We start from the raw sequence: 10,686 nt of genomic DNA, 5'->3' as shown, positions 1-10,686 counted from the left end.
ATTAAGTAAAATAAATAAATACATGCATTAATATTTCTCATTTTAATTTAGTTTAACGAAATTAAAATGAGAAAATAATATTTTAATTTACTGTTGTATAAACAAAAAACTAATGAGATATAAATAATGAAAACTGAAACTGATATAAAAATGACATAGACATACTGTATATATATATATATATATATATAAACTACTAAAAAAAATCGCACAAATACCCAAACAGGTTACTAAAAATGTTATAAAATGTAAAATTAAACTAAATATATAAAAGTAAAAATTGATTAAAAATACCACTTTCAGTCACTTAGTTAATTGCATGTTGATTGCAATGGAAATACAACATTATAGTTTATATTTACATTAAATGCAATCAGTTGAACCTTTTGATTCCTTAAATGAGCACTTTTAAGATGGAAGCACACTACAAGTGCACATTCTTTTGCTTCTTTTCCACAACAGTTTTCATTATTTGATGCGATATGTCATTTGCCTCTGGAGGTTTGAAGTGTTTCGCGTATTTCAAACCTGCTTATCTAATGTCAGTGGCCAATGAAAACAGTGACCACACACACACAGTAGCGCACAATAATTCATAGCAGCCATGAATAATGCTTACAGTTGGTAAAATCCTGCCAGACAGTGGCGGTTGGTTGGCACGGGGAGGTGTTGTGTGGCTTACTGTTGCTCCTGGTTGTTGATAAGCCCAGCCCTGCAGTCACGGTCTTCCTCGTACCCACTTCCACCCTGAACAGATCCATAACCACCAGGCAAGATGTTGCGGTTTAGTTTGAGCTGGGTTTGAACAGGCGAGCACATTAGAAGCTAACGACCTAAACCACTGTCAGTTAACTCGGTCATGACTTCTGAAGTCGAGGTTTTGTAACTGCTGCTCGGAGAACAAGGCACATCAAAGCCCAGATGAACTGTGTTATGTAAGCCGAGTGAGGCAGCCGTCTACAGTTACACCACTGTGGTGTAGTAAAAATATACATGAACATAATTCACGCAGCCAACCGTTGCGTTGTTAGTTCACTGACATTTGAGGAATGAAAAACATACAAAGAAAGTAATAAAAAATACTTTTGGTTAGAGATCATTAAATGCTAAGTTATGGACAGAGGGGATAGAAGCGATTTTAAGAGATTTTTACTGAATCAAGAAATTCAGGGTTCCCACACCTGTGCTGATGAATAAGGATTTATATCATTTTCTGGAGGTTATTGTTATAGCTAGTGTGTTATTCATAGCTACTGTCTTTTTTTCTTCTTCTTTATACAGGGAGCCTCGGGGCCACAAGGAGGTGCAATGGGGTCCATGTAATTGTTCAGATAAAAATAGAGTAATGTACATTAAAATAATTAAAAAAATAAATAACTAAACACACACACACACACACACACACACTAACACACACGCATACACACACACACACACACACACACACATATACTTTGTAGAATATTGACACTAAATAATTGTTTAATTCGTTCATCTAAAATTACTTAATAAAAAAAAAAAACTTTAATAATTGAAATTCTTGAATATTTACACTTTTGGTCCAAAGTTTGGAATAACTATTTTTAAAGTTTTTGTAAGAAGTCTCTTCTGCTCTCCAAGACTTCATTTATTTGATCAAAAATACAGTAAAAACAGTAACATTTTTAAATATTTCTGTTTTCTATGTGGATATCTGTTAAACTGTAATGTATTTCTGTGATGCGCAGCTGTATTTTCAGCATCATTACTCCAGTCTTCAGTGTCACATGATCTTCAGAAATCATTCTGATATTCTAATATTCTGATTTGTTGCTAAAGAAATATTTCTGATTATTATCAATGTTAAAAACTGAATTTTGTGCCATTTAATATTTTGTAGAAATAATATTTCCAATAAAATATTAAATTTTTTATGAAGTGAGCATGAGCATAGGATACTTAAATAAAAAAAAAAACATACAAAGATCTTAATTATTACACATTTTTGTCCGGTAGTGTAGCTGCCTTAACATTTTTAAAAGGAGGTATCTTCCGATGACATTATCATACTTTGAAAAGTTTGAAAACTCTTGGCTTAAAGTAACAGCACACCTCTCCTTGAAGAGCTGCACCATTAAATATCATTCATATCTGTAGCATAAATGGTGCAGGTCAAGTTATTCACCAAAGTTTAATACTTAGGTTTATGGTTCAGATCCCTAATTCTAAGTATTAGCAATGACAAGACTGATCATCTGTTTGTTCATTTGGGTCAGTTTCATCTGGTTCCTCTGCACGTCCGGCATGAATTCTCATTAATATGTCAGTGGCATTCTTTAGTGTTTCTGGAGAACATCTGCAGGCCACTACAAAAGAGGTGACGTAGGCAAAACACACACTGCTTGTTGGAGTTTGTGTCTGTGCGTTTCATGCTCCAGTGGCACACTGAGTCGGCGGCACAAAACCTGCGGCCCATGGCAACCCCGCAGCCGGAGCAGAGGAAGAGGCCATGACCTCTGACAGCTGCCCCTCCGGATCCCAGCCCCGTAACCCCCTCCTCTCTCTGCAGTGTGAGACCGTTCTGCCAAATCCCACCGGCTTCAGAGCAGATCCAAACCCTGCATTCACTCCCCCCGAGGTGCACACTCCTTTAAAGACACATATTATTTCACATTTTATTTCATGTTCAAGTGTGTGTTCACTTCCAAAAAAAAATGTTTTTAGACTAGTAAACTAAAAAATATGAAATTTGCACACATAAAAAATAAATAAATAAATAAAATAAAAAGATTGCTATTGAAAATAGTTTTCCTCATTTTCTTGTACTAGTGTCACACAATAAAGCCATGACAGGATGGATATTAAAGTGATTTTACCACAAATAATGGGGGTTTATAGACATTACACAACACAAAATAACTCTTAACTGCAAAACATGGTATTGCATAGATAATTACTTCACAAAATAGATTAAAATGACACAAAGATTCAATAAACAGTCTTTGCAAATTGTTAAAGTATTAGGTATCATAAACTACACCTTTTTTTACGACATTTATAAATAATTTACATTTGTTCATTAATTAATTAATACATCTGACTCAATGCATTATGTGAAAAAAAAATTTAAGTTGAAAATAAAACAATTTTTCAATACAATAATATTTTTGTCTTTCTACTTTCGTGCTTGATCCAGTGTGTTTCTTGCCATTTCTTTGTAATTATATGTGATATTTACAAGCAATTTCTGATTAAAAAAATCTCAACTATTTTTTTTTCAGTGCGTAAAAAAAAAAAATCTAAGTTGCAAGTAAAACAAAGATTATTGGATTTTTTACAAGAAAATAAAATGTCGGTCTTTCTGCTTAAACATAACTTTTAACTCATTGTTTTACTTGCGGTTTCTTTGTAATTATTTTTGAAATTGAGTAAAAAAAATCTTTCAAAGTAAATCCTACAACCATGTTAACCAATTAGACTTTATGGCAAAGTGTTACAGTAGATGCATTTATTAATATTCCAAATAAACAATTATTACACCAACTATTGCAGTTGTAACTAGGCCTCTTATGTTTGATAAGCAACATAGTGGCAGTGCATTAGTTCACGATGTGTGTGGCTTTAAATGTGGCTCATCAAATCAGAAACTAGAACACAAGCTCTCTGTTTTATCATAATAGTAATTCATCAGGCTGATAACAGCCCACTATATCCACATTAACTGGTGAACTAAGCTCTGAAAGCAACATGGTTCCCCAACCAGTATTTATTCAGTTCTCTAGATTGTGTCTCTCTAATTCTCGGCTAATGAATTTCAGCTGTCTGTGTTGAAATGTGACTTTTCCGTCAGTCGGATTGAACAGCTAACGTGGTGCATCTTCAAGGCTAATTAGGGAGAGAAAAGAGCTCGTCATTAATATTGATCCTGTTCAGCCTCGCCCCTTTAGATCAGTTCACCTGCTTTCCCACGGCTTTGCTCATTAAGCATTCGGGGGGCCGTGTGAAATAAGACCCTGGAAATCCAAGTGTAGTGCATCTGGGTTAATCTCCAGCATTTAGGGCAGAACTGCACCAGGCACGGAGAGAGAGAGAGAGATGGGAAAATGGGTCAAATTGTTTTAACGAGCTTGATTAATTGCCATTTCCGCTTCGTAAAGAGAGCAAAGGTAAATTGCATGGCCAAACAAAGGGAGCTCTTTTATTGGAGAGCAGATCTAAGTTATCATGAGTGCCTGGTCGGGTTAAATAATGGATTTCATCATTTCCAAAATGCAATTAATATGTTTCACTGTCTGAGCAGAGCATGGGGGAGAGTAAAGTAAGCATGAAAAGATACACCTATATTCAGTTACACTGCGTAATCAGCAATTCTTCTGCAAAGTAGTCTAACTGAAACAATTAATTGAATCGGGCAATTAATGCATTCAATTAACACAATTTGGAAGTAGAAAAACAAGTAGTAAAAAAAGTAGACAAAGTATATATCTTGTATTACAGTGTACAAAAAATGGTGTTTTCACTCAGAAATGGCTAGTAAAATTCACAATTATAAAAAAAAAAAAAAAGACAATGGATTTGCAAAATTTCAATTCAGAAAAAAACTGAAATAGTACTTTCTTGTAAAACATATTCCACTAATCTTCAAAAAAATCTGGGGGAAAAAGGTAAATAAATAATCAAAAAAGGGGGAAAACAAAAACTGAAGGCTTTTTATGGTTGCCATGAAAAGTTGTAACGTGATGGCATATTACTATACAACCCAGTTTTAATGGAAATGTACTGAAATCGTGTTCAGTTTTAACTTGATTCCAGCAATGCTTTTTCACATTAGTTGTTGTACAAATCGTGGCCATTTGCTCTAGTTAATGCTCTATAATAATGAACACCTACCCTAAGTTTAGCCGATGTGTTAACAAAATATTGTTTTAATGAGCTTGATTAATTGGCATTTCCACTTTATACAAAGAGCAAAAGCAAATTGCCAGGTTATATAAAGGATTTCATAATTTCAATTACTCAATGCAATTAATATGTTTCACATGCATGAGAGAGAAGTGCATTATATAACCACAATTGCAAAGAGAACCCCCCCCCCCGAAAACTTCATGTGTCAGTCATTCTGACAATAACATTGAGTTTATTCCCCCACAGTGTTTCATAACAGTTTCTGAAAAATTTTCAGTCCTTCACTAGGTCTCTCTCTCGCTCTTCATCCTTTCACTCTTTTGTCAATATATCTCTATCACTTTAACTCTGTGTTTCTGTGCGCTGCGGCTCTGGGCTCTTCTTCGACCGTCCCGCGGGAGCAGCACAATGCCGAGTGGCGTTTGTCACAGTGTAGCGGGCTGAGCTCTCGTCCCCCTCCTCATCTCATCTGCAGCACAAAGCAGGGTCACAGCATTCTCACGCTGCTCACACACACACACACACACACATCCATAACCTCCTTCTGTTCCTGGCCCGGGTATTTCCAGAGCCAGTGTGAGGAGTCTATATAGTAATTCCCCCTCCTCATCTCATCTGCAGCACAAAGCAGGGTCACAGCATTCTCACGCTGCTCACACACACACACACACACATCCATAACCTCCTTCTGTTCCTGGCCAGTGTGAGGAGTCAGTATTTCCAGAGCCAGTGTGAGGAGTCTATATAGTAATAGTTTTAAGTTTTAAGTTTTGTAGCCTACAAAATAAGCATCTGTAATGGCTCATCTTTAAATATCAAAGACATATGTGACCCTGGAATATTTGGAATTACACATTAGTAATGACGTTGCAATTTAGTTATTTTAGTAATAGCTAAACTAATATCACCTTTCAGTCTAACATCAGATATACACTACAGTTAAAATCATAATCAAGTACTTTACAAGTGCTTAAGTATAATAGTCAACATATCAAAAAAAGAGTACTTCTTTAAAGCATGACAAGATATTAAAACATGATTAAAATGGGAATATCCTAATGATTTTTCATATAATGTATTGTTGGCTATTGCTACAAATATCCCCCAGCGACTTAACACTGCTTTTGTGCTCCAGGGTCACATATTTTGTTGTGTGGACTCCAAAGTGTATATACAATGTAAAGTTATGCATTTTTATAGTGTGCACTTAAGATTACAGTGATTTTGTCATGAAATAAACACAATGCAAGTGCTACAACTCCCTTAACTGTACGTTCACTGTCATGCATGATTTTGTGTTGGATTTTGGTTTTATAGCACGGTGACACATGCAGTATGATGAAATAAACCTATGTTCAATATAAAAGCACTTATTAATAATGAGAATAAGCAGTTCTGGCAAGTAACGTAGTTCAAGTCTAACCATGTACATAGGCTGTTTATGGTTGACAATATTATCCAACCCAGGTTTCCTGCGAAAACGTGCCTGTGTGGTGACATTTGTGCAAAATGATTTTGTTAAAAGTATGTTCAGTTTAATCCAAACAGACAAATGCGAATCTGGTGATGGTTAATTTTGCTTCTTGTTGTGTGTCTCCAGCACTTAAAGGTTGATGCTCCATTGCATTTGAAAGCAACAAACCTAAACCTAACCAAAAGATAAAAACATATTTGCTGAAGCAACCATGCCATTTTAGCTAGTTTCTACAAGTCTTTGGGCTCTTTTATCGTGACTCGTGTTTCACAGGAATCATACCATAGCGCTTCACATCATAAATGCATTGCTGTACCGGGTGCGCTATCGAGCAAGTTTACCATTTCAGAAAAGCCAAACATATGGAGCTGCTTATGGGATGCAAACATCAAAACATATTTGTTTACATATCATGCACTGTTTATTTTTATTTTTTTATGTGACAGTTTTTTACTGCCTCTAGTGTTAATTTCAGCTGGAAACTATACAGTGGATTGTTTGTACAGGTATGTTTCTTAGATGCACGGTTTACCAGTGTAAACAAAAGTGCCATTTTACAATAGCCTTAAACATGATACCCATTTTATAAATATTTTGTAATTCAAACACGATTGAATGTCAACTTCATGTTATATTAACATCACACAGACAGGAGAGTATCATAAATGAGTCCGGAATTAGTTTGATATTATCACTAGCTGGATTTAGCTGATTACGCTCTAAGCCAAAGATCTGCTGCATCAGCGATGGTTATAGTTTCATAATTCATTCGGCAAACTATTCCTTCATAAAATATGAATAATGTTTGTAATGAGAGCCAGTGTTGCTAATACTATCATCACTATATTGGCACACTAATGCAGACCAAACATTTAATATCACATTCCCACACTCTCACGTGTACAGACGGCATTAGGTCTCATCTCCATAAGCTTAATTACATACACAGACTCTACATATTTTTATAATGCTCTGCCCTGCTATTCACATAGTGATGTTAAAGTGGTTTCTGTTCGGGCTTGTGCTTTTCTGGGCAATGCTGAATCTAGTTTGTGGCACCTCTCATGTTACCCCTTGTGAAAAACAAGTACACTTTAGCTTACTTTTAAAAAGACAAAATGTATATATTTTTAAAGCATATTGGTTACACTTTATTTGACGGTGTCCTTGTAACAGTATCATTTAAATATTGTGTAATACTAATTAACAACATGTACTTAAATATAGGGTTAGTGTTTGGTTTAGTTGCATGTTATGTATGCATAATTTACTGTTATTACTACAGTACATATAATGTGTAACAAGGAAACTGTAAAATACGTGTAAACTGAATGTAATGTTTTCAGACACTTAATTGCATGCTATTAAAATTTAATGAAAGTGTATCATAGTTTAAATTTATATAAAATGCATTTAGTTGAACTTTTGAGTGTTTTTCTTTTTGACCCGCTTAAGTAGGTTTTCAGTACATCTTTATGTAATTTAATTTCTATTGTCTTTGCAATATGGTTAAAGTTACTGCTGAATTATGATAACGTAAAATACTTTAATGCCATTTCTATTGAAACGTGTGTTATTAAATATATTTGGAATTACACATTAGTAATGACGTTGCAATTTAGTTATTTTAGTAATAGCTAAACTAATATCACCTTTCAGTCTAACATCAGATATACACTACAGTTAAAATCATAATCAAGTACTTTACAAGTGCTTAAGTATAATAGTCAACATATCAAAATAAGAGTACTTCTTTAAAGCATGACAAGATATTAAAACATGATTAAAATGGTCTTTCAATTTGACATTATTACAAAGTGCACTTTTAAAAGTCTACTTAAGTGTGTTAAGAAACAGTCATGCAATCGTCCCTCTTTAAGTCACTTAAGTGGCCTTTTTTCAAGAACATTATACTATTTGCAAGTTTTTCCCTTTTTAAATATATTTTTAAGACACAACTAAGCAGACTTCTGCCTTAAAAAAAACATCTTCTAAATGATTGCATGTAATGCATTTGATTTGATGTTTTCAGAATATTTCTCATCAATGTCATCTCAGTCTACTTCCCGTGCCTTGCTGGATAGTTGTGTGTCCGTCCCTCATTCCCGATACATGAGTGTGAGCTCAGGCCTGGCTCACGGTCTCTCTGACCCGCTTCGAATGTGGAGCGGAGCAGCAGGTTTTGGCCGGCATGTATCCCAGCATGTTCCTAGATGGTTGCACAATTCATTAAAATACTATTTCAGGACACAAAGCATGTGGCTGCGACTCAAAGAGCTTTCCTAACACAAAGCTGGAGAGCCACAAAAAAAAGTGATCATTGATGAGCAGAGTCCTTCATTACTGCCGGTCCTTGTCACTCAAAGCGTTTAACTCGCTCTCAAAAACTATCTTATGCTTCCTGCAGTGAGAGTTAATTTACATAATTACTGTTTTTTTTTCTGTTTCTCAATCCTGAATGAAAAGGAAATTATTTATTTTTCATATGTCACTGTGTCAGCTTTATTCTAGATTATATTTTAGATTGCAGGTAAGATTTTAATATTATACTATTTGCAAGTTTTTCCCTTTTTAAATATATTTTTAAGACACAACTAAGCAGACTTCTGCCTAAAAAAAACATCTGCTAAATGATTGCACGTAATGCCTTTGATTTGATGTTTTCAGAATATTTCTCATCAATGTCATCTCAGTCTACTTCCCGTGCCTTGCTGGATAGTTGTGTGTCCGTCCCTCATTCCTGATACATGAGTGTGAGCTCAGGCCTGGCTCACGGTCTCTCTGACCCGCTTCGAATGTGGAGCGGAGCAGCAGGTTTTGGCCGGCATGTATCCCAGCATGTTCCTAGATGGTTGCACAATTCATTAAAATACTATTTCAGGACACAAAGCATGTGGCTGCGACTCAAAGAGCTTTCCTAACACAAAGCTGGAGAGCCACAAAAAAAAGCGATCATTGATGAGCAGAGTCCTTCATTACTGCCGGTCCTTGTCACTCAAAGCGTTTAACTCGCTCTCAAAAACTATCTTATGCTTCCTGCAGTGAGAGTTAATTTACATAATTACAGTTTTTTTTCTGTTTCTCAATCCTGAATGAAAAGGAAATTATTTATTTTTCATATGTCACTGTGTCAGCTTTATTCTAGATTATATTTTAGATTGCAGGTAAGATTTTAATCACGAGTCAGTTCACGCTCTATGGGCTTTGACAGATCACAAGCACCCGTAAGTTCACCCAGATGGGCTTTTGCACACACACAACACTCTCTTTGATTTCACGCAGGCCGTTTGATCGGTTTGGACAGCCTGGAGCCACTCGGCCCGTAGAGGCGGCTGAATGCGTTCGCTTGACGAACTGAAGGCCAGACAGCGCCTGCCATTTTCCTTTGACTCATTAAAGGGCCTCAGGATCTGCACTTGTTAGCAGTCATTAGCCTGAGGAGTCCCTGGCAGCACATGCCCCCTAAAAATACTGCTGGTGTCAGAGCTGGTGCTCTTTAGGGGAATAGTGAACCACAGGAATAGATGACAGGACGGAGTGTGCTACTATGTAGCCTGGCTACAAACAGGCAATATTCACATGCATATCAGTATTCTAATTACAATCTGGCAGTATTCCAATTAGTATTGAGTCAGTGGCCAACAATATCCCCATAATCTGATTCCCACTCTTGGTTTATGCCTGATTTAACTGGAAATTTGTAAACACCTTATTCAGAAAATCCTCTGAATTTTTATTTTGCACACTGTCCACAAATAACTTAGCATTAAGATTTGCACAGCATCTCGATCAGTAAAGCATGGTGATAGAAACACAAAAGTCTTGGGTTTGATTCCCAGGCAAAGCAAGAATTGATCAAATGTGTACCTCAAATGCAATATGAGTTACTTTTGATAAAGGTGTTTGCCAAATGCATCAACTGAAGCACTGAATTTAATTTAAAGGAATATTTCAGCAAATACGGTTTCAAATCTATATGACATATCTTCTGTGGAACATTAAAATGCATGATTGTCCTCAATAATATCATATCATATCATATCATATCATATCATATCATATAAATGAAATAAAGGCCACTCAATTGTATTTTTAAAAAGTGCACTTTGAAATAATGTCAAACTAAAAGTTGTACTTTAAAGTACGTTGTTTCAGTAATTCCAATAATATATTTAATCATTCTAATAATAATTTTAATAATTAATTCATTAAGTCATGCTTTATAGATGCACAATTATTTCGATGTTATCTAACATACTAAAAAGTAAAATACTTTTAACTTTAGTGTTTTGTTTATCATTTGTTAAAAGTTTTAATAGAAGTTACAG

Source organism: Sinocyclocheilus grahami, unplaced genomic scaffold (genome assembly GCF_001515645.1).
Source record: "Sinocyclocheilus grahami isolate Dianchi unplaced genomic scaffold, SAMN03320097.WGS_v1.1 scaffold1067.1, whole genome shotgun sequence".
NCBI classification, from domain to species: Eukaryota; Metazoa; Chordata; class Actinopteri; order Cypriniformes; family Cyprinidae; genus Sinocyclocheilus; species Sinocyclocheilus grahami.
The sequence above is the reverse complement of the archived record's forward strand: the minus strand, read 5'-3'. Positions refer to the sequence as shown.